The sequence below is a fragment of the Malaya genurostris genome, chromosome 3 (assembly GCF_030247185.1).
Source record: "Malaya genurostris strain Urasoe2022 chromosome 3, Malgen_1.1, whole genome shotgun sequence".
NCBI classification, from domain to species: domain Eukaryota; kingdom Metazoa; phylum Arthropoda; class Insecta; order Diptera; family Culicidae; genus Malaya; species Malaya genurostris.
In genome coordinates this window covers 165,901,022-165,926,872 of record NC_080572.1, presented here as the reverse complement: position 1 = coordinate 165,926,872, position 25,851 = coordinate 165,901,022, and the positions used below count along the sequence as shown (strand labels likewise).

General features: G+C 36.2%; 1 protein-coding gene across 6 annotated transcripts in view; it reads right to left on the bottom strand.

Annotated features, from left to right (window-relative positions):
• The window catches only part of LOC131439583 (semaphorin-1A), a 125,517-nt gene that overhangs the window by 36,901 nt on the left and 62,765 nt on the right, over window positions 1-25,851 (bottom strand). For 3 of the 6 annotated variants that reach the window (XR_009231147.1, XM_058610770.1, XM_058610772.1), the window contains exon 3: window positions 21,884-21,998. The exons of the other annotated variants lie outside the window; for them this stretch is intronic. The gene's annotated coding sequence lies outside the window, so the exon portion shown is untranslated. The remainder of the gene's footprint in view (window positions 1-21,883; window positions 21,999-25,851) is intronic. 6 annotated transcript variants of the gene reach the window in all.

Sequence of the window (25,851 nt, the reverse complement as noted above, 5' to 3'; positions counted from 1 at the left end):
AAAACTACTGCACAAATATCATACACAGAGGAGCAACCACAACGCTGCTCGTTATGAAGGTTCAATTATTTAGCTCAATTAAGACCGTAGTCATACACAATAAATGGAAATTCGATCGAGTGGAGAAGCATGTGAAAGAACAGGGTAAATATCGCTTTCGTGCAATCAAAAGAATATCAGATTGCGCTGAATGGGACTGTACCTTTTTCAGTGTTTCGTCAGCTAGGGTAAGCATATGGTTTTGAAAAGGACAGCGTTTTATTCATCCATCACCTGTGTGCAGCGTTTTGTTATGCCACTGAAAATTATTGAAAACATTTCAATGTCTTATACCTCATAATGTGCATTAGACGTTATAATTACTGTTGTTTTCTTGTCAAATAAGTAATGAAATAGAACAATAAAATTGGACATTTCTTCTAATTATGTTATATAATAAATAAATAATACCTTGTCAAGATCGACTTCCTAAATCATGTTCCCAACTTTTTGCGAAGGTCACGTCATGTATTTTATCCGCTGACATTTCTAAGCACATTTAGCCAAATTAACAAAATCGGGTTATTTTAGTCGGCACTAGGTTTTGATTACAATGCAACAGTTCAACATGTAACTGCAGAATATATTGGTATAAGGTAAACGAGAGTCACCACTTGAAAGTGTGGGAAATTATCAGGGCCATGGTAGGTGGCACCATCAGTCGAACTAGTTTTTAGTTTCCCATCAGCATCACTGCTGTTCAGCCTCAGGCAGACGTACACGATCCATTGACCGCTGGAGAAGCGCCAATGAATGAACAAAAAAACCCGTTATGCGAAGACCAAACTGTCCCCAATCGGTAACGTTATAATTACGCGTCTTTCCCTCCATCCCCTGAATGGAGGAGAGCAGCAATGCTGCACATCGATGCATTTTCCGCAGAAGCTACCCTCTCGTTGCATGCATGAGATGCGAATCAACTTCAGCAGAAAGACGCATCTTGGACTGTTTAATTTTCGTGGTACCGCACGAAGGAACCGTTTGATGTCCTACTACCGACCAAGCAGTAACTGCCGGAGCACCATCTCAGAAGCGGGGCTATGTAAGCGTGTCATGTGAAAGATTGCAAGTTTTGTTCCCACTCGCTATTTGTGATAACGTAGGGGAGAAAGACTACAACTGGTTCCGAATTCTACTATAGCTTACATTTGTATACGGAGTTGTGTTTCTTTTACCGGCCGGTAAAATAAAGCAGTACAGCAAAAAATTAAAAGAATACGAAAAACATCGGTAATAACGATTTTTAATTATCCAACAATATTCCATATTTGGTATTATATCGCGATCGATAAACGTTGAAATAAAAAAAAATAAAAAAAGGATCTGAAAAGAAGGATCTTGAATGTTCAAATCATTAGAAAATATTTGTTTGTTTGTTTTGATTAAATGCATCTAGTATTACAGTAATGTACAATTCACCTTAACTATGCCATGAGACTTATTTTTATCAATTATAATAAAATGGGAAGGAAATCTAATAATATTACAATCTCCTACACACCAAATTAACCAGTGAGCTCGGAAATATTTTCTACAGAAAATATGATACTTTACTGCTTAACTGGACGAATAATATTTTTTCATGTACTTTCTTGAAATCATCGTAACTGAACAAAAATGTTACCCAAGAAGTGGTCTTAGGGAATCGATTGAATAATTTAATAAAATATATACCGAAAAACAAGTTGAATGCTTTTACAAGAATTCACCGAATTAACCGAAAACTTATCCTATAATATGATAATTTGGGTGTTAAAAATATCAGTTCGTTTGCAGTTTATGTTGAACTATTAACGCCACCTAACGGAACAACGGAAATCGCTAAGCAGACGTGCTATTTTCAATACACTTTGCACATTTGAACCGGGGAGCAATGCCTATGCAGACGTCTCGGACAAAACAAGTTTCGGCTTACCGGCCGTATAGATTGTGGTAATTTGAGGGTTGAAAATAATCCCCAAAGTTTGTGTTAGGTGCACATACCAAACTTTACTTGTTTTTACCTACTGAGTTTAATGGCGGACTTTTACTAAAGTGGAAGAAAGTCTTAAAACCAAACTTTGATACCAGTCAAGCTAAAATCTACCTTAAGGCAGCAATATGAGCCCACATTTGTTCGCCCTGTTTTTTAATGCTACTTTGAAGCTCGGAGTTGGCTTATGATTTGAGACTGTACCTTTGGATTCTATCTAACTACGACTGCGTTCGGTTTCAAACGCTTCTTTATCAATTCATTATCTGGATTCGTAAAAAACTGGCTTATTGTCAGTATTGCAAAAAGGGAGGTTATAACACTCCACTGAATACTGTTTTCAATACGTTTTGATAGAAAGCTCACGGAAAAACTTTTCAAAAAGTTGATCATGTTAATAACTGGTGTTTTGTTGGATACCAAATTGGCTTGAAATCTACATCAATCATCTTTTATTTCAAAGGTGATACGACAGCATGATTTAAAAAAATCCACATACTTTAATTGAGAATGTTTAGCTTGAAGCCCGTGTCAGCTTGTGTGGAGTTTACGAGTTGAACGCATGTAGAAAGGATTTATTCGACGTACTCTTAGATACTCTCACTGTCGAAACCAGCTAGATTTTCCACCGTATCCCATTCACTGTCGTCTATTCGGTCTGGATTTAATTATAACGGCTTTACGTCAAACTAACTAAAATTTGATAAATCGTCAAAAATAAACAGCAAATAAGGAGTATATCGAAAATAAGCTATCCACATACATTCGTGTTGTACGCATGTGTTTGTGATGTATTTTTATGTTCAGATCACAGCATGCTGTGTGTTTGGCTATTAGCTTTCGTATGTTTACTTGTTTGTGCGGTTGAAATTCCGCGTTTACAAAATGTCGCGTATTGAAAAGGAAGTGAAAATTAAGGTTCTGGACACATGACTAAGTGAGAAGGGTATTACTATGCGAAAATTGGCAAAGCGGTTTGGAATTCATCATGCCAGTGGTAAAACCATCATTAATAAGTTTGGAGAACACTATTCGTCGGTTGAGCTACCAGGAAGAGGCAGAAAACCCGGTTTTTCCAACCCGAAACTAGTAGAGAACGTGGTATCTCTAGTCTTGAAGAAAAAATCAATGTCAATACGTGATTTGGCCAAAAAAGCAGGAACGAGTGTCGGAATGATCCAGTATATCAAGAGGCGAAATCACCTGAAGACCTACAAGAAGCAGAAAACCTCGAAACAAAGTGTAGAACAGAAGAAGCGAGCAGCAATAAGGGCCCGGAAATTGTATTCACGTCTTTTGCAGTGTCCGGATGCATGCGTTTTGATAGACGATGGGACTTATGTAAAGGAGGACTCAAAAATCCTTTCAGGTCCACAATGCTTAACTGTCGTTGTTGGGGAGGATGTGAGCGATGCGGACAGGTCGATTTAAGTAGAGAAACTCGGTCGAAAGATACTGGTATGGCAAGCAATAACATATGTTCCTGTGGTTTGAAGTCAACCATTTTTTACACTACCGGAGCTATAAAAGCAGAAATCTATCGATCTGAGTGTCTCCAGGAGAGATTGCTGACTTTATATAAGAAGCATAGTACACCTCCACTGTTTTGGCAGGATTTAGCGTCGGTTCACTATGCCAAAACCACTCTCAATTGGCTTGCGGAAAAGGGTATAAATTTCGTTGAAAAAAATATCAATCCACCAAATTGCCCTCAGCTTCTACCCATCGAACGTTACTGGGCAATCGTGAAGCCTCTTCTCTTCAAGAAGACTGGTAAGGCAGCTGGGAACATGCAGGAGTTCAAAAAAATTTGGTCTCAAGCGTCCAAAAAATGCGATGCAACACTTGTCCGGAACTTGATGAAGAGCGTTTGATCAACAGTTCGAAAATTCGTGAAGGAATAACTTAAATTTCATTCGGTTTTCATTATACTCAAGTTTAACCTCGTACAACAACGGATCAATTTTTAGTTTGAATAAAATATCGTTTTTTATCATAATTTAAAAGAAAAATTTGTGGATAGTTTATTTTCGATACACTCCTTATTTATTGAGAGGACAATCGATCCTGTAAGTTGTTTTTGCTAACAATCTGACTCGAGCCAGAGAAATAATGAATGGTCCTTTGCATGGAATGAAGGATTTCGCATAAGTCAGTGAAAAATCCGGTTCTGAAATTTACAACTTAGGTACCATTTAAAGAATATACGGACATGGATACAAAAATCTGACTCTGTGGTACTCAGTTTGGAAACCGTTACTAACAAAATCCTACCACACGCAAACAGAACCGTAACAAAACCATTACCGAACATGCATTCCGCATTAAATTAATAAAAAAGTAGAACTATGAGTTTAATGAGTTTATTTAGCTCGGTTGAAGTAATCGAAACTATGTGAATGTGCTGGACACACATGCATAGGAAAGTAGAACATTCTATGCAATGTGCCAAAGGCGAACTCGCTACGAGAAAACTACGGCGGATTAACCTGTTGTAAAACTGAAGACTGTGGTGGATCGCGGAACATGTTATGCTGCGATTCGGCACACACTTGAAGCATAAATCAACTAGTTTATATCCCACTATATCGAGAAAATACCGTTGCTGTATCAAATGAACATTCCCAGTAGGATTTTACTCCTTAATTCCACAAAATTACCATTAGAATCGGTAGAGTCTTAAAATATTCATCAATTAGTTTTGGTGGCTTGAAATCCAAGCCATTTTATTTTCAATAGAGCAAGTATCAATCTTACTCATTTTTAATAAACCCATCATCCAACCAAATGCATTATAATCTTGCTTAAGATAAACCAGACAGACATCAACGTATGATTTAAAATCAATTACTAAAACTTTATTTCTTAAACCCTCCCATCATTTGACCAATTTGATGCCTAATTTCGTAAGACAAGCATCTATCGGAATCTGATGGACCAACGACGATGCCAACGACGGTGGCTAGTTTTTGTAACCGGAGGCACCATCGTCGATTTCAGCTATTTCTTTCGATTCACGAACCTGTTTTGTAGGTTGGACAGGAGTAAAACAACCCAAACTACAACAAGCCATTAGGACGCAAATATCTGTGCTGGGCAGCTATTTTATGGCCACCTGTCTTGCTGTAGTGAAACTCGATATTTGACTGGACTTGTGCATGTTCGTACTGAATGACGATGTTTTCCCTATAATTAAGATAAATGTTATCTGTGTGCTGCGAAGTTGCTCGCCAACCAGAACAGAGTTGCATCTTACCGGTTATGGTTGCGCTAATAAAGCTAATCCTAAGTACGTCTCTTGCATCCAAATTATCGCGATGCGGTGGTGCATTCAAATGTAGAGCACATCTCGAGTGATCTGGCCACGGTAAGTCTGGCACGATCGTATCGCAACAAGCGGTCATGTAGCAAACAGGAAAGATATCCTCGATTAAAATGTTGTCGGACCGGCTTTGTATTTGGCACGCTCGCTGGTACACTTGTGGCAAGCCAATCGAAGACCAATTACGTTGTTCAGCGCGATTCAGCGGTTCCTCAATGGTGGACTAATAAATATTTATACAATTTATTAGTTATCTCGGTGGATTCTCGGTGTGGGCACGATTACGAATTCATGAGAATCTATCATCTCTGTAGGCACGAGCTCAGAAGATTTAGAGGCTCGATTTACGGGTCGAAACGCAAACCAACGAGGAAAACAATTAAGGTCTGTACATTCTAAACCAGCTATGTCTAACAATTATGAATAATTCTGTTCATTAGCACTAGGTAAACTGCCGCCGCCTTGGCTGCCACGTCGATCTCGAGTTTTTCACATATTGCAGCAATCGGAGTCAAGTGAACATACAGCGACTATTCACGAAAGCAGAAAAACATTTACACGTTATCCAAGTGCTGTCTGAAACATACGAACACATATCAAGAATCTCAAATTGCCGTGCTGACATATATTTCCTTTTGTCGAAGATTGCACCGACGCGACACTAACCTTTTGAGATTTCCGAGACAGAGGGGCGACTGTAGACTAGCGCTCTGAGTGTATACAATGCACCAACAATTTCCACAATCAATGAACGCTCTGTTTTCCCACTCGACTGTGGGACTAACGTAAATTGCAGCATTAGGTATGGCCGACCGATGACAATGCGTGGTTGACCTCCTACCGATGATGTGTTGGCGAACCCGAGGCTACCGCTACCCATGTGTGTAATTACAACCGCTCAAAGTTCCATGCTTTGTTTACAATCGATATTTATATACTCATTCACAGATGATTATGATCCAGCTGTACAAAATGAATTATGATTCATAATTGAAGTCAGTGCTTGACTAACTAATCGTCTATTTGCCGTTAGCTAGAACGTCACTAAATCGAATTTATCATATTCTTTTTATCGTGATATTGAAATTGTGATCGGAACAAATTGGGATTCTTCAGTTGCCTATGTGGTAAAATAATGCCCAAAGTATTCGCTAGGTGCATACACCCAGTTTTACTTGTTTTTACGTTTCGACTCATCAGCGCGTTAGTAGTTTATGTTGAACTGCTAACATATTTTTGTGATTTTATTTAGGAGCAGAATAGAAACACCTCATCCTTTGCGTCAATATTACATAGCCTTTTACATACATGTACTAAGGACTTTAGGGGAGTGGGATAGGGTCTAAACGATGAAAAAAATCATCATTTTTGCGATTTTTTTAGAATTATCGTTCAACAAAATAAATTCAAATGTTTTGCATGATAAAAAGCATAAGGGGCTGTCCATAAAAGACGTCACGCTTTTTTGGCGATTTTTGACTCCCCATCCCCCCTTTGTCACAAATTGTCACAGAAGCAAAGACCCCCCATCCCCCCTATGTCACGTGACACGAATTCAAAATAAATAAAATTCATCTCAATAAATTCTCAATATGTATGACAAACCATACAAATATGAGGGAAAAATCGATTTATTACATGCTGTCATTAGATTAAAAAATATCCATAAATCTACAAAATCATCGGAATTATTTTATTAATATCAATTATATAAATTAACAAAAGTATTTGGTTGGAATTGATGAAACATTTAAATCATCTGTTTTAGTCCTCCTAGGGCTACATAGATATATTATTGTTTTAGGTAAAGAATAATATTTCCGTAGTGTAGCTTACACGGCTGAGAAAAGAAAGACCAAAACCTCATCAAAACGAGATCACTGCCGGAGAATGTTTTCATTATTAGTTGATCAGTAAAGTTCAATCATTGGATGATTCGATAAGCTTTTATGTTGGTGGAGTAAAATCACATATGATCAGGATAAGACATGACATGATCTACGTCTGAAATCTTTGATCTCCCGCCCTTTTTCAAATGGAGTACAATTGAATAAACTGCATCAGAATCAGATAAGAGAAATTCTTATGATATACTATTATCATTGCTAGAAAATCAAATTACTGAAAAAATTGTCAGTGCACATCTTAAGTTAAACTGTTTGAAGGCATCTTTTTCTTTTTCACTCATATTAGGCAAAATTTATTAATTTCGCTAATTTACTCGCTCCTCCGTGCACTTTTGCTGATCACAACAGAAATGATTTCCTGCATCACTCATTTCCGAATTTACAAGAAAAAGCTTTTATATCTACAAATACACGTTTTCCTATAGAATGTAAACGTTTATTGTGGAGATTTTTTTCAGGAAATAGGGCAAAGCAGTAATATAATTAGGTATTTCAAAAATGCGCTCATTGAAAATATTGGACGTCACATTCCAAAAACCTCCCCCCCCCCCCCTTCCCACTGTCACAAAAGGTCACGTTTTATGAAACACCCCCCTCCCTCTTGCGGCGTGACGTCTTTTATGGACAGCCCCTAATTCGAACAACATTTTGTAATTTTTTCGTGGAAAAATATTGAGAAATAAGTCGGCGAACAGGTATTTTTAGGACGCTTCCTAAAAATCATGATTTGCGGTGTCCACTTTATCTCAGCGCAGGCTAAACAGAAGTGAACAAAAAAACGCTGCGTAGTTAGAGTAGAACTTTTTCTAGACCCCAACGTTTCTGTTTGATTTTTTTAAATTTTTTTAATTTTTGGTGGTTGTTCAAAGTACGATTTTTCACGAAAAAATCCGCCATTTTGTAGCTGTTAAACCTTCCCAAAGTAACAAACAACGAAAAGGAAAACGTTGGGGTCTGGTATTTTATATGTAGAAAGTGTGTGCAAAATATGAAAAAAGTGGTGAAGTAGTTTTTGAATTACGATGGACACGGATTTTCCAAACCTGCTTTGGAGGAAAACGCGTTTAAAGATTTTTGTCTATAAAATCAATGAAAATAATTTATTACTCCAGGGAGCCCGTAGGGTCTAACATTTTCAAAAAATCATACTTTTTCTTTTATAATTTATTATAACGAAACATTTCAAGAATGTTTTGTCAAGTTTTGAAGTCAACCGAAGTAGAAATCTTGGGCCTGTGCGCCGAGCTCTTGCTTCTTAGTAGAATTAGATAGCCATAGATAAAGGTCCATAACTTCCAGAGTTTCGTTCCAATAGGCTTGAAAATTTCACAGAAAATTCTCAAATGTTTTACTATAAGAAAATATAAAGAAAATAATAAACGATTTTTCAAAAGTGTTAGACCCTATCCGCCCCTTAATACCAACAATCAATTCAGTTGTGCGGATTGAATTCACAGAAATGTATGGGATCGGAAATTTCTATAATAAACAACACACAAACATACCTTAGAGCGTCGATTCTCAAAATGATCTCTCTAGCTCACGAGCGGACGCAAGCTTGTTTTTAGTAAACAGTAAACTCAAAATGCCCAGTTTCTCAGCGAGGATCCTTGGCTTGCAATCTATTCGAATCCGGGGAAATAGTATTATCAATTGAACTACTTTGTCTGTCAGAAAAAGAACTTATGCCGTTTTTTGTTATTTTTTTCGTTTGCTGCACTGGTGTAGCATCATCTATACTCGCTTCATTTTGGGATGTAGTACCACCGTTAAAAACGAAAACGCTGCACGGCCTGTGTGGTTCAAATTTTAGACTAACCTCTCCAAACCATAATAAGCCTTCTCTTGCTGGGCAATGATATGCGAGATTTTGTCATATTTCTATCGCTGTCTATTTGTCCAAACAAATATTATGATAGTAGACGGTTGCTCGATGGGATTTAACATTTCATTTTAATTTTTAAACACGCCTATCAATATGTTCCTGGTATGACAGACAGATGGCGTCGCTATTCAAAAACCGTCTAGCGTTTTATAGAGACAGCCATTAAAAGTCAACGGTCGAAGTTTCAAATTCAAAATTTTTCTCTTCGATTTTTGAAAGAAACAAAGGGATTGTTTGTGCATTACCTAGTATAACATAGAGAATGAAACAGTTCTCTGATCGGTTAGGCCATCCATTAGAAAAAGAAGTGGGTTCACTATTATATGTACTTCCAGCACCGGAACCCGGGAACCGGTATAATCGAACCGACTTTGCCACTAACTAACATGACGTACAAAGTCTACTAGTTTGTATTCAAATTTTTAAGATTTTATACGATTTTGTGAAATTTTGCTATTTAAATTTTTGTTGTAACCGAAAATATACAGTAATTTTTGGTAGGACCTTAAGAGCTTTCATTTGACCCTAAGATTGGGAATAATGATTTTGAGTCCAGTTTAGAAATTTTTTACGGTTTTTGTTTCGCCGGTGTGACGGTAAACAATAATGAACACACTTTACCCTATAACTCGGATCCGGATGAAATTCAGGAATTCCGTATGGGACCGGTGGAAATCGGTCTAACCATCGCTGAGAAAAGCGAGTGAGATCCATTTTGGAATATACGACCACTATTTCCGGTGCTTCCGGAACCGGATACCGGGAACCAGGATAGCCGGAATCGGTTTGTTTGATTGCCTACTTATAATGGCTATCAATTTGTGTAGTTTTGAGAACAGTTTAGAAAATTTTTACGTGTTTTGTTTCGCCGGTTTAAGTGACGGTGTACAATATTGAACAGACTTTACCCTTTAACTCCGAAACCGGAAGTCGGATCCGGATGAAATTTCACAGTAGCTTCAAAGATAATATGAGCTTTAATTCAAATCAAGATTTGTGAAAATCGGTTCAAGCATCGCAGAGAAATCGAAGTAAATTCTATTTTTGGAGTTTATCATCACCACTTTCGGTGCTTCCAGAACTGGAAAAGGGATGACCAGTTGTGCCGAATTAACTTTCTATGCCCACAAACAAACAAGCTCTGCAAACTAGAAGAATTAATCAGACAGTTTTATGGGATTTTTTACCTGTTTTAATCATCGTTCGTGAAAAAATACTAATGAAATTGGTAATTTTCCACTTATCACTCTTTAGTTCCGGTACCGAAAGTCGTATACAGATAAAATGTTTTCAATTTTTAAGAAAACTATAAAACCTTTCATTTGAATCTTAGTTTGCGAAAATCGGTTGAGTTGTGTTAGAGATAATTGAGTGCAAACTTTTTTTCAAATTTTCATATATTGCCATATAACTCCGGAACCGAAAGTCGGATCCAAATGAAATTCGATAGCAGGCTATGGAACCATAATACCTTCTATTTGAATCTTGATTTGTGAAAAACGGTTCTGCCATCTCTGAAAAAAGTGAGTGCATATTTTTTCCAATTTTTGGTACATATGATCCTATATCTCCGGAACCAGAAGTCGGATCTTTCATTTGAATCTTAGTTTGTGAAAATCGGTACAGTCATCTCCGAGAAACGTGAGTGCATGTTTTTGTTACATACATACACACATACACACACGGACGGACGGACACACACAAACATTTGCTCAGTTCGTCGAGCTGAGTCGACATATATGACATTCGGCCCTCCGGGCCTCGGTTAAAAAAGTCGGTTTTCACAGTGATTGCATAGCCTTTCTATATGAGTTCTATATGAGAAAAACAAAAATAGACAATCTAAGTAAGGAATTGGCTTGTCCGGACCCTACTTCCAGCAAATCAATCATAATTATTATTATTATATGCTGAATTTAAACGTGATCATGCTAACAGCACCACACTTTGGTCGTCCAAATAAAGCTGTTGTTCCGGAAATCGTCTCAAAAGTTCATTTCATCGTTATGAAAAATCGAAAAGTGAAGTGGCAGGAGAGAGCTGGCATCGTAAAGATATCAAAAGATTTTTTTGGGGATTTTTTGACCGACGGGACTTAACATTTCAAAACAGGATAACTACAAAACAGTTACAGAAGTTGACAATTGAAATTAAAGTTTTTCTTTAAACATAATAATATATCCAAAATGAACATTCGACTAAAACAATTAACATAATAACATAACGTAACTGTTTAAAAGGAAATGATATGCATACATTTACTATGTGCCCAAACTACACTTTTCAGTTATGAGAAACGAATTCTGATGTGTAAAATACGAATAGAGATAAATAGAATTTAACAACTCGAGAGATATACATGCATGTGACAGAACTAAATTGATTGCCTCAGCTTTTTTCAACAAAAAGCCTGTATAACTTTGAAAAATTTCAATAAACAAACATTCTATGAATTTTTTTATTTATAAACAAAACAAAATTAATTGTCAAATTCTCAAACACCACTTCTTTCATTATCAACCATTATAATCGTTGTTGTAACAAAAAAGTAATATTAATACAAGTCTCATTAAAAACATGTCCAATTTCCATATGTTATTTCCAAGAAGCAATCAGCTTGTATAATATACCAATCAATTAAATGATTGATTATGAGTAAACATTAAACAAAATGAAATAAGAAAGCCACCCAATACAGAACAGATGCCTGTTCAGGTGATTCTAGTATGGATCACCACACCATCAGTTAGATGATCTCTCATCAAACGCAAATGTACCCAACCCATCTTTTTCGCAAAGTGTGCTGTTCCCGGTTGCGCGAGACTTTCTTCGCTTTCTCCCTCCGAAGCCTATCAGTGTATAAAATTAAACATATTCAAATGTCATACCATCCAAGAAATGCTGTGATTTAGTGCCTCATTTACACCCCTTGTCACAGTTTCCATCCTCTCTGCGAGGCAGGTCCAGCAAACTCAAGCGAACGTTAAGTTTACTTATTTCTTTGGTTGTCCTCCTGCTCTGGTGTTTACTCTAGCATACCTGTTTTTGCTGTTGACCTGTTTGGCATTTCCTTCGCGCAGTGAAATCGTGGGTTTTTTTCGTTGATGTCGCCATTCCCTCGAGCTGCTGTTATCATGCAGTGGTCAAGTGGCATTGGATCCGACCACCGACTGTACTCGATGTGGTCAACCAGAAGGAGAGATTGGCCGATTTTTTATGAAACCAACTTTAAAAAAAAATAAAGAGCTACCCAAATTAGGTGAAATGAAGTAACATTGAATAAAACGAAACATGGTCACCAATACAAGTGACGACGACTTCTTCTTTTTGACATTTACTAAGTGGAATCCGTTTCGGGGGAGAAATCGCTTATGCTTTTTTTTGAGGCGTCAAAACAAGAATTCAAACAACTTTTCGTTTCGGCACATCTTGCTTATATGGATAGTGGTAGCCTAATTTATGGAGGAAAAAACATGATGGAGAGTGACAGTAACTCCGAAATTAGTGCTCCACGGTATAGCTTCGAGCCAATCAGTCAATAATTGCATCATCGCTATCGAACCAGATTTATGCAGCTCTCAGCGTCAGTTACAGCGGATCGAAAGTTTTAATGAACATTGCTGACCGCCTGTTTTATGTGTGCACGGAGGAACTATGTAAAAAGAAGGCAGACAACGTCTACCGCGTAGTGGAACACCCTTACTACGTGCATCATTTGGTACATAGGTTTGTCCGGGATGAAGAAACACCGCTGTACCGATCAGTTGATCGACTTAAGTTGGCCAAACCTAGATTTTTCAATCAATCAACTTTCTAAATCCTGCTCGTAAGCCATTTTCCAAGTACAAGCGAAAACCGGTGGACTTTGGTGCGATGCAGAAAGCGGGAACTGATGGTATGTCGTATCAGGGGTTGAAACTGAAATACTCATCGTGATTCATTCATGATTGATCGATTTTATCTCTATGCGGCACAACTAATGACACCGCTTCATCATGGTGAGCTTCAATTGTATAGAATGACGATTTTGTCATTCAGGTTAGAGATTACACATAGCAAAACATCTCTATGTCATCAATGTACTGTCTGCTATCAATGTATTGTAAGTGAAATCTACTCAATTGAATTGCAAACGTTGATTCATGACTTCAATCGATCTAGACAGTTGGCGGGTAAAGGGTTTTATGGGTTGATCTTAGAAACCTGGAGATTTCTTCTCAAAACTTTCAAATAATGCATTTTCAAGCCAATTTTTCACGCAATCTCTATTATGTTTAATTCTTAGCATTGTAAAAAAACTATGCACGCTATTGCGCTATTTCCTCCCCTTTCAAAATATTATCAGGATACATTTCCACATAGTTTACCGGGATACTACTACGGCTCGAGAAACGAAGCTTACATCTTTCGATTAATTTAGGTAATGTAAATAATTTGGGCAATGTAAAACATCGTTTTCTTCTAGTCTGATTACGAGCAATCTCACAAATGCTTAGAAAGGCTTTCAGTCCTCATGTTCTATCGGAAGCAAATTGCAATATATGGTTTCAACACTTCAAAAGTGATTATTCTGATGTAAAAAAACGTTGAAAAATATTGTCGAAAAAAAAATTGAAGACACCGAATTATTGAACGAAGAACGAACGAAGCCCGGGTTGGCGGTTCAAGCCATACGACGCTAGTCTTACAAGAAAGTTATCATATGTTCGAGCCCCAACTTGGAAGGATTCATAGTGTCAGTAGGATCGTAGTACTAGCCATGCAATGATTCTTTGCGCAAAGAATCGGCTGCGAAAGGCCAAATTCCACAAAAGGAATGTAATGCCAAGACTTTGCTTGAACGAAGATTACACACAAGCTGCAAAACAATTGGCTGGGGCATTTAATGTATCACAAATAATCAATTACGAACAAATGAGATTGTGACAAAAGTTGGTAAGATGGAAAATTGGGTACCACATTAATTACATAAAAGATGGCGATATCTTTGGATTTCTTTGAGAATACAAAGTGGGACATTTTGGTTTAATGATTGTCTTCACTATTGAAATGATATATTTATCGTGTATAAAAATTTGCACTGTCTTTAATGACTAATAGCCCGATTAAAAGCTATTTTTATCTTAATTATCCGTTACGTTAGGTAATTGTTTAGAACGATTCAAACAAAATTTTTTTGCTCCGCTTTGACCCATGTAGGAGGCAAATTGGGATAATTTATAAAAATTCGTAATAATGCCGTTTACCTCAACTAATATTTATTAAGTCAATATACCGTCAACAATCGATGATTAGAAGATCGTTTATTTTATTTTTACAGAAAAACGGTTCAATTACATGGTAGAAAAAATAAATAGATAAAAAAAGATTACTTCGAATACAATGGAAATTAAGTACTTTTTTTGCGCGTCAGTAAATTGTTTACAGAGTTTGTTGTCACTCGGGTAAAACGTTGCTGAGCGCTATTCAATAGCACCCTTTGCCCTATCCCCCGCTTTGCTACGAGAATACATTTTTTTTCTTTCTGACTCCTGGGAAACACAATTAAGGTTGGACACGAAAAATTTCGATTCCCAACCCCGCACATAGGGTCAGAAAGGTTTTCTGGTCGCCTGACCTAAAGATTAAAACCTCTTGAAATAAAGCTCTATGAAATGCTACGAAACTACTTTTTACCTTTCTCATATAGAAAGGTTATGCAATCACTGTGAAAACCGACTTTTGAACTGAGGCCCGGAGGGTCGAGTTTCATATATCATTCGACTCAGTTCGTCGAATACGCAAAATGTCTCTGCATTTGTATGTGTGTGTATGTGCGTATGTCTGTATGTCACGCACTACCTTTTCTCGGAGATGGCTGAACCGATTTTCACAAACTTAGATTCAAGTGAAAGGTCTTGTGGTCCCGTACAAAATTTATGAATATTATTTGGATCCGACTTCCGGTTCCGGAATTATGGGGTAAAATGTGCAAAAAAATGTGAAAATAAATGCACTAACTTTTCTCAGAGATGGCTGATCCGATTTTCACAAACTTAGATTCAAATGAAAGGTCTTGTGGTCCCATAAAAAATTCCTGAATATTATATTAATATATATCCGACTTCCGGTTCCGGAGTTATGAAGTAAAATGTGCAAAAAATTAAAATGTGTGTTCTACTTATTCTCATAGATGGCGCGACCGATTTTCACAAACGTAGCTTCAAATGAAAGGTCATGTGGTCCCATACGTAATCCCTGAATTTCATCCGGATCCGGAAATTACCCTATATTTGGTATAAAAATTGTATACCATCACTGAAAAGGGCGAAAACCGTAAAAAGTAAATTGACCTCAAATTTTCCGTAATTGATAGTTTTTATCAGTAGACGGTCAAACAAACCGATTTCGGTTATTCTATCAAGAATCGAAGAAAAATATTTTTTCAAATATGGATTGAGATAACTCATGTGCGATTGGAAATTTCGTACGATTATTATAACGCATCGAAACAAAAGACTCGAGTCATAAATATAATATTTCTACCAGAGGGCGTTTCAAAACGAAATTACAATCTTTTTCGGTAGCATTTTGAGAAAATAAGAACATCCCAATGTCTACTGAGCAATTTCAGAAATTAACAAGACAGATCGATCAAAGACGTTGAAACTCATTCACGACTATGCATTTTCGTTGTTGAGTGTTACAATAAGAATACGAATGGGGTGCGACCGAGTAGAGTAGCGTTTTTTTTTTTCTAAATACCGAAGCTTTACTGATAAACACTATTCTTTCGTTCCAATTTTCGAATGAAGATGCCCTTTGTATTTATACGATCTTCAAAATTGTAAAATCTCAAATATCTTAAAGAATTATTCATATATGTAATAGTTGGTTATAGGGTATAACGAGCAAATAAAAAAAATAAAAAACTTACAAAATATACATAAAAATGTCATGTCATAGTACTACATTTCGATGCTGTAATTGACTTTCTATTACAATAGATTTCGCAACCAATTCAAAGCGTACATGATCATTGCATGGCTAGGTGCTACGGTCCTACTACCACTAATAATACATATCCATTCTTTCAATAACTAACAGTATGCCTTATTAAATTATATACTTCATTTAGAATCACTGTTTTCATATGTTTAGAATAACGTTTGACTTGTTTAAACGACGCAAATCAACAGAAAATCCAGTTCATTGATTTTCATGTTTAAATTTCTGGAATTATATGCATATAGGCGATGTAAGTATGCATATAAGTGATATAAGATTGCATTTCAAATCTCATTCAAATCAATGAAGAAGATCTCGATTTTTGATAGGCTAAATTGCATAAAATAGAAAATTTTTGATAAGCAGTAAAAATTGATGTAACAGTTTGATTTACATAAATTCATATATCATTTCCATTGTTACATTTTATCTCATGTTAATTAACAATATTGATGCATCACTTTTAGTCTTAAATAGCAGTCAACTTATTTAAAAAATCTCATAAAATACGTTTTAGATTTCCGAGATATGATATGGTCGATAAATCATGGCTACCTACGCACCTTCTGGATCACCTTTACTAAGTCAATCGAACATCCTAGAGCCGTGATATTTGTTCTCGCCATATCACGTATTCAGTTCGACTGAATAATGAATGAAAAAGAACATTCCGCAGCATTGGTTTCGCATATGTAAATTGTTAGAATTCCATCGACTACTGCCGTTCGAATAGTATAAAGATTGGACCCGTGCTAATGATGATCTTCTCAGCTAATAGAATTTAACCTTGTTAACGTTGCTGCCGTTAACAACCTCCATCATCAGGAATGAACCGCCCTGCAAGAGGAGATAGGTGCAGCGCTAAGCACGCATTTTTTACATACCAAACATTTCGGCAACGTCACACAAATTTCGCCCTAACCATCCATTTGCATCGTTCGCAGGCCAAACGGTGAGGAAGGCCCTGAGAAAACTTGTTTCGGAACGGGTCAAGTGAGGGCAGGAGTTTTGTTTCGTGTTAGACCAGTAGAGTAAAAAAATTGCCGTGTTGGAAAATGACACAAATACAAGTGAGACTATAATATTTTTCGACATCCTGGCAATGCTTGCGTTTGAAGCTAAACGTTCACAGTCATTAAAATATACTATTGCTCTGACAGAGATTGATTATGAACACTTAGCTGTTTCTTTGTTAATATTGAATTCTTTCCTCGTTGTGGGGGAAGAAATTGAGTAACTTGATGTAATACTAATCATTGAAGATTATCCATTGATGAAAGAATGTGTTGAGAAGACAATACCTATAAAATTCACGAAGATTTTCAATCTGACGCACAATTATTTGACGAGGTTGGTGTGGCAAATGGTTAACTTTTTGATAACTTCCGCTTTGTCCGTAGACAAGGCAAGGTACGTGCTTGGATGCTGTTGAATAGCATCTATGGTTGGCTTGATTTTACACCTATTATAAAGCAATTACTAACACATACAAAACACGTAGATAGGTACCTAATCTCGCGATTAATGACTAATGTCGGCCGATTACGAGCTGCCAACAACGGGTTGAGGAGCAAAGAGACTAAATCATTACACACGAAAAAAGTGTGAAAGAGGTGTTTCTGTAAAGATGTTGACGTGCTTCTAGGTGATGCCGACAGTTTATGAGCTGTTGATGAAATATCGGAACACTTTAGTACGTTGATGAGATTTTTTGGGTGTTCCGTCATTACACTTTTTTTCAAATAGGTATATGGACCGATTTCGACACGCTATGAATAAGAAAAAATATACAGGTAGAAATGAATGTTTGACTAGATACTCATACTTGGTGGGTTGGAACCATTTAATAAACCACGAAGACCGAAATTCGGTGTTTTATAACCATCGTCACTTATTGTAGACACATGGAAACTAGGCTACGTAGATTTCACTGAAATGGGGGTAAAAATCTGTAGTGTCCAAGTCGGTTCGAGAAAAATATAACTCCGTGGTCAAGTTGCGTAAATTTAAAATAAAACTTATGCTCAGAAATTAAACTTATTTTCTAACATCTTCATTTTCTTAACATCTGAGAATTCCAATATCGTGTCCAATTATAAGTGTCCAACTAACATTCCTAAAGTTCTGATTTTTTTTCAAATTCTATATGATAAAATAATCTACATAAGTTATATTATGTAGAAAAAACGGAATAATAGCAAAACAAAATATAATATCAAATTGAAGAAGTATTTTGAAATTTCAATAATAAAATAAAAATAATGCCTGGGGGATCGGGTATAGCGTGATGTATCCCAACTGGGTTCGATTCCCAACCCCGCACATAGGGTCAAAAAACTTTTCTGGTCCGAAGAGGTGAATGACCACAATGTTAAACCTCTATAATGGAAACAAAAAAAAATGCCTTAACAAGCAATTATAGTAAAAAGAGCTATTACTTTGATATTAGTTTTCTATCGTTTTATATTCGGGCTACTTTCCTATATTTTTATTTGATCGAGTTACATCAAACTGTTAAAAAATTACTTTTTTGTTTGCTACGGTTTGGCGCTTAAGAGTTAATTGATTTTTCGTAAGGCTTTTTTCAATGAGTTACAAAAATAATCCCATCTCAGATTTTTCATATAACTTTCCTTACTTTATGATTTTTCCTTCGATTTGGCCTCTATTGAACATTAATATGAGAAAGTTAACTAGTTTTTGATTAAAAAAACAATCATAACTTTTTTTTTGGTCTTCAAATGGTGAGATAACTAAGTCCTCACAAGTTCCTATCTCATGCCTCCCCGAGCGTCTGATAATCAAATTCGGATCTACTGTAAGTCTACCCGCATACACTGGTAATGCCTTGAACTGATGGTGGCTTCAGTATGTCTGAAGCCACCATCAGTTCAAGGCATTACCAGTGTATGCGGGTAGACTTACAGTAGATCCGAATTTGATTATCAGACGCTCGGGGAGGCATGAGATAGGAACTTGTGAGGACTTAGTTATCTCACCATTTGAAGACCAAAAAAAAAGTTATGATTGTTTTTTTAATCAAAAACTAGTTAACTTTCTCATATTAATGTTCAATAGAGGCCAAATCGAAGGAAAAATCATAAAGTAAGGGAAGTTATATGAAAAATCTGAGATGGGATTATTTTTGTAACTCATTGAAAAAAGCCTTACGAAAAATCAATTAACTCTTAAGCGCCAAACCGTAGCAAACAAAAAACATACATACATACATACATACATACATACATACATACATACATACAAAAAAACAATCATAACTTTTTAATAGCAGATAATATTTAAAAAAATAAGCAGCAAAATTGTGGGCAATAATTAGCTTGAAACTCTTCGGAAGACAATTTTCTCGTAGAACTGCTCACAAAAAAGCAAAGTCGTTCCGTGGAATTCGATCTTCTGTTTCAACACTTCGAAGCCGATGCATAGCTTACAGAACCATTGCATGGCTGGTAATACGATCCTAGTGACACTAAGAATCCTTTCCTTACAATTTTCTCGTAGAACTGCTCACAAAAGTTAGAACGAAAAACGTGCTTAATCCACCTAGCAGTGAGATGATACCTTTTTTATCAATCCGCATGTGCTTTTTGCATGAATATTCTTCGGTGTTTCAGTTTTCATGACATTATTCTAATGTCCGTCGTTTTAAGTGGCAATTTGAGATTTTAATCACTCATTACTTTGTAATGTCGAAACTGCAAATCGAATCGAATTTGAATCTAAAAGTGTAACAATCGATTAAACATTCCATGATATGTCGAAGCAATTTTCACTTTAGAGTTTAGGGTAATTTAAGGTACATCCAGAGCCGGTATTCAGGAACCAGTATAACCCAAACCGATTCGTATGGCTATATGACGAATAAATTGCAATATTTTTGAGTCCAACTTTAAAGCTTTTCCAGATTGTCATCTTCCCACAATTCCAGAATCAGAAGTCAGAATTGGATAAAATTGGATTTATTTTAATTTGAACTTTTGTTTCTGAAATTCGATTTGGCTTTTTTGAGAAAACGATTGAGCTTTGAGAAACGATTGGATACTGGAAATTCGGTGTAGCCGAAGCCACACAAATTCACCTGAGTAGCTGTATAGTTTACATTTGTTTCAAAATGTTCGAAAATCAATGTAGACATTTTTGAGGAACCGTAGTGCGAATTAAATTTTTGAGTGCCTTCCGAAACGAATACTGAATACAACCAAAAATGAAATAAGTTTATTTGGTTATCGACTATCCAAATCTGCTAACCCGATAAACCTGATTAATTTATGTGAAATAGACATTTATATACTAATCACCCTGTATCTCCGAAACCGGAAGTTGAATCTGACTACGGTATTCTCAGCAATCCTTCTCTCCAATTATTGAACGATAATAATAACCAAAGCTATTATCTTTCAATCTGCACTGAAGAAATTATTGAAAACTGCAGGAATATTTCGCAATAATCGAAAGAGAAAGTAAACAAAGAGAATCTCTAATTGTTACATTCGTCGTTTTGCACATTTTATACAGAATTGGTCGCATCCGCATCAAAGTAATTTTTTAACAGCCATCCTACTTTTACTCCGAAAAATAGATATAACTCAATCAAATGAAGAGATAAAACCTGTTTCAATCCACCTAGTGGTGTAATGATGGCTTTGTCATATCAATCATACTATCATATATAATACTGTGGTATTCTTCAAAATAATTTTCTTCGATTCTTGAAGGAATAATCGAAATCGATTTGTTTGACCGTCTACTGATAAAAACTATCAATTGAAAAGATTTTTGTATGGGACCACAGGACCTTTCATTTGAACTTAAGTTTGTGAAAATCGGTTCAGCCATCTCCGAGAAAAGTTAGTGCAAGAAAACGTTACATACACACAGACATTTTGCGTACTCGACGAACTGAGTCAAATGGTATATGACAGACGGTTTTCCGGGCCTCGGTTCAAAAGTCGGTATTCACAGTGATTGCATAACCTTTCTATATGAGAAAGGCAAAAAGTAACTTCTTCAGCAAAGTTGCTCAAAATACAATTTCCTAAAACTTTGTTGTAAAGTTCAATAATTTTAAAATTCAATTAAGTTAAATTCCAGATTTCAATCCAAGCATGGACAACACTGATGACCTATTACATAAAAAAGACGTCCGTTGACTGTAAACAACTTTTGTGAAGACACAAACTATTAAATAATAATATTTAATAGCAAAATATTTCCGTCGCGCTAGTTTCCCGTTTCGGATCACTAACAATGCATTTATGAAAGCTAAGTGAATACTCCATAATTTCCACTAAACTAGTTCAAGTTCAACCTTAATTGAACGGAATACAGTAATAATAACAGTTCCTTTTTTCTATCGTATCAGTAATAATTTCTAAATACTCAACGACGACAATCGCAGTTGGAATTGAATGGTTTTTTATAATTCTACTTTCATTCATGCAATGAGAGACACAAAAAGTGTAAATGCTCAAGCTAGTCTAGTGGTATACGGTCTCGTAAACCCGACGTTCGAGCTGACCATGAAAGTGATCCAAGTTCGTAAAAAAACTTCAAACTATGCAGAGGATAATTAGTAGTAAAAGAGAAATCCCATTGTGGACAGCATTTGGAATCCCTTCTAACCCCGTCAGCCAAAACCGAAATTAGGTTAGTAGTGGTTCATCAGCACTGGTCAAAATCGGTTTCCGTCGACCTTTTGATCAATTGTTTTCAATTGGTGGGTGAAAACGGTACAAATTGAATCCGATACGTACGTGTTCGACTTGGCGATTCGAGTGATGAACGAATGGCCGTCAAAAGATGAGACAATGACCCATTGTATTCAGCGACCGTGAATAAATATCATTACCGATTAGTAGCAGTTATTACCTGGAACAAGAAATAGAGAAAAATAGTGAATATAGATTTGGACGGCAGTTAACATAATATATGCGACTGTTGAATGAGTTGTACATCTTCAATCGAAAGGGTAATTAATATGTGACACTCGACGAAATGGGAAAAGCGATTGTATGGCTTTTAATTTGACAAAAACATATCATGCTTTTCTACTTCGGTTTCGTCTCGACTGGTTAGTACATAGCAATTAGAAAAGAACCACTTGGCAAACGTACAGTTTAACTGTGCTTAGATAACACTTATATTATTCAACTTGGTTGAAACTAAAGGAAAAGAGAAAATTACAAGATGAAAATAGGTGCATTTGCTTCGAGTCTTCGCGTCGCTTTGACAGAAGTGACACAAAATTTTCGAACTATTTTTTTTATTTTTAGACGTTTTGTTTCCTAGAGCAGTAGCAAAGATATTGTATTCGATTTTATCACAATTCTCATTGATTGAAAGTCGAGTAATCAGCAAAACAACATGGCGACTCGACTAATGAGATGACTATTGGTACAATAGCCCTTTATTTTGAAATAGTAGATAGTAAAAATGTTTGGAGCAAAACTATCAGAATATAATTTAAAAGTGACTGATGGTAATTGACAGAGAACGAGAATTATGGTGAGATGCGATACAGTTCGTTCATTTGTTCACAGGGAATTTTTTGTCATTTCATAAGTTACGTCTTCATAGAATTATAAATTGCATCGTATGCAGTAATAGGTCACCTGTAAAATTCACATTCGTTTTGTGTGTTTACAAAAATTAGAAAAAACCCATCAGAATGTTTAGAAAAATAGAGCCGATAGTGAATTTTATAAATATCACTAAATGAAAGCCGAACGAGTTAGTTTCTCAGAATCGTTGCATGACCAAAAACAAAAGTTGTCGTCTCAAATCCAATTAAAGTTCGTGTTAAAATGCTACAGAAATTAGATCGCGCGTTGACATCGTCCCATATTAGTGTTATATCAACAGCTAAGGGGACCTTCAATGTAACAGCATTCGTTAAAAAAGACACACGCCGTTATGGTTTGTCTATTGATTATAGCCAAGAATTAGTTCGACTGGAAAGAATCTGTGATTCTTTCCGGCCAAGTGGGTTAATCAATTGCTTAGCATAATATTTATGATTTTATTATACATGCGAAGTCGCTCTGATATCAGGTGAATCACCAAGATTTACCTATTTAGGAGAACACCCAGAACGAAGTTTACCTAAAAGCAAAATAATCAAAAATGGTAATTTCAACAAGCTTAGCAGAAAAAAAAACATCCTTTTCTAGCACTGACCGCGGACGCAAACGACAGCGCTGCTAGGCAGTTAAGACGAACAATTTATCGGCGATTTTATCGTATCTAAATTAGTCGACTTTATTGGGATGATGAAGCCTCTGTCCCTCGGCGATATGAAAATGAGGTGGTCAAGCTAAAACTTTCAGAGAGCTATTTTAATCATTGATACGCTCCGTTATTCACTGTTACCAAGCCTCAAGCGTTGAGAAGAAACAGTGAACATAGGCATTTACATGCATAATGTGACAGTAGAATGAAGCGTTAGAAAGGGCGCTTAGTATGTGAAGATTCGCCACCAAGCTCCGACTGATCCGGTTAGACCTCTGCGATCTTCGAATTGAACAAACCGCTCGACCGAACCGGCTATACAACTCAAAGAAGAACAGAAAATACAAGTAGGGTAATTGTACCAACAGTCGCCACATTAGTCGATCCACCACATATTTTTGTGGATTACTCGGTCCAGTAATATTACCGTCAAGCAAAAACGAATGCACCAAACTTATCCTATGGTCCAATATATTGAACTGGTATACCAGATCAAGCAAATAACGGTTTCAATATATGATGAAGGACGTAGCTGAGATGAATAGAGGTACGCTGACCTTAGCTACACACACCCATTTTCATTACACTGGACCGTTGCAAAGATTATCAACCTTTTGCGTGCGATGCAGCATCTGTTGTCTGACAATCTTCCTGCGGATATTGAACTTTGAATTATTGAGGTGCAAAAGGTATCTTCTGTGCCAAATTATTCCTATTAGTTTATTTAAAGTAAATTAGAACTGTTCATTGCTTATTATAATCATGCATCTCTGTCCTGTTTAACATCACGCTCTTCTCGGCTAAACCGGAAAGCAAATGCTCTTCGTCGAAATGGTTCTTGGAATCCAGTAGCTTCAATCAACCACAAGTGTGACAGCATCTTATTAAATACTTCCACCAAGTGGCGTGAATGCAAATTTTAGCGAAAGCACTATTTACCTACTTGTGTACCAAGCGGGTGGAAATAACTACACATGATGGTATCTTTTCGAAACGGTGGGTGGTGAATATGCAGATCGAGCTCATCAACTGCGATTTAAATGCGGTTCGTTAAAAACTCATACCATTGATGCTTGCTTCAATCAGAAACAAGAAGACTGAGTAATTTATTTAGTTATAAGTAACAGGAAGAATCTTGTTTATTTTTTTAAATAATATAAATCTAATGCCACACTGCTTAAGCTCTAGGATGCCGAGGGTAGAATCTCGTTTAGTCTAATAAAATAGAGGTAATAGTAGTGTTTTTTGTTTAGTTCAAAGAAAAAATAAATGGGAGTTTATACCTTTTTTATAAATATAAAAAACTAGCTGACCCGTCGAACTTCGTCTCGTCTGAAATTATTTTTTTAAATTTATGTTTTCGGACAGTAAAATTGTCTAACGTTAATGTTTTATGTCAATTTTAAGCTTTTGTAACGAAAAAATTTAACAAATGCACCATCTCATCCTTTGAATCTTAATTGTAGACTGAAGACGTTTAAAAATTTAATGGCAAATCCTTGGGATTATAGGAGGGAATCAAATTATTTTGAGCAGTTTTCCATAAATTGGTTCACCGCTAGTCTGGTGATAATACTTAGTTGTGTTTCATCAATGTTCATAGAAAGGCAATCACAGGATCAATTTTCGATTGACAATTTAGCAATAAAATAAGACATTCATCTTGGACACTCGAAAGGTTAAATTACTTTTTTATTGCATATTGTGTCCATTAACTTTTACAGGAACGCTAAATTTGTTTAATAATTGTATCAATAGCGGTCTCTTTAGTCGAACCAAAACATAATTTTGCTTAATATTTGATCTAAAATTAACGAATGGCATTGAGTTCGGTCCTGAGAATCAATATCAGAATGAATTATTTAGAAAAATGAGAAATTCTTCTGTTCTAGCGGAGTGAAAATGAAGAGTGATTCTACCATTATTCTTCTTATCGTTCAAACTAATGCATAAAATAATAGATCACACAACTAATGGTTCTTACATACCACAACTTCTCCTCCATGTATGATATTCATATTAGCATTTGGTAACTTGATAATTCGTTAGGAGAATGGAATGATTTGGCTCAAGCCGCTTACAAATGTCATGAATAGCACCCTAAGCAGTTTTTAAGTAATCCATTCTTGAAAATTTACCCGAAATGGAACTTCAGCATGCTAAATACAAGGAAAATCTCTTCTTTTGTTTCGATTATAGAGGTTTCAAACTTAAGATCATTTACCTCTTCGAGCCAGGAAAATTTTATGACCCTATGTTCGGGTTGGGAATCGAACCCAGATGGACTGCGTGAAAGGCATCGACTTACCCATCACGCTATACCCGTCCCTGTATTTGACCTCATTATTTTAACAGCAGAATCCTATTATTGAGTTATTCAACTCACGTCCATGATGGCCAACATTATTCATCTAACTGATTACATTGCACACACTGCATCTACTAGTAAACGAAATCAGAACTTTTGATCCTGCTTACGGTATAGCTAGAATAG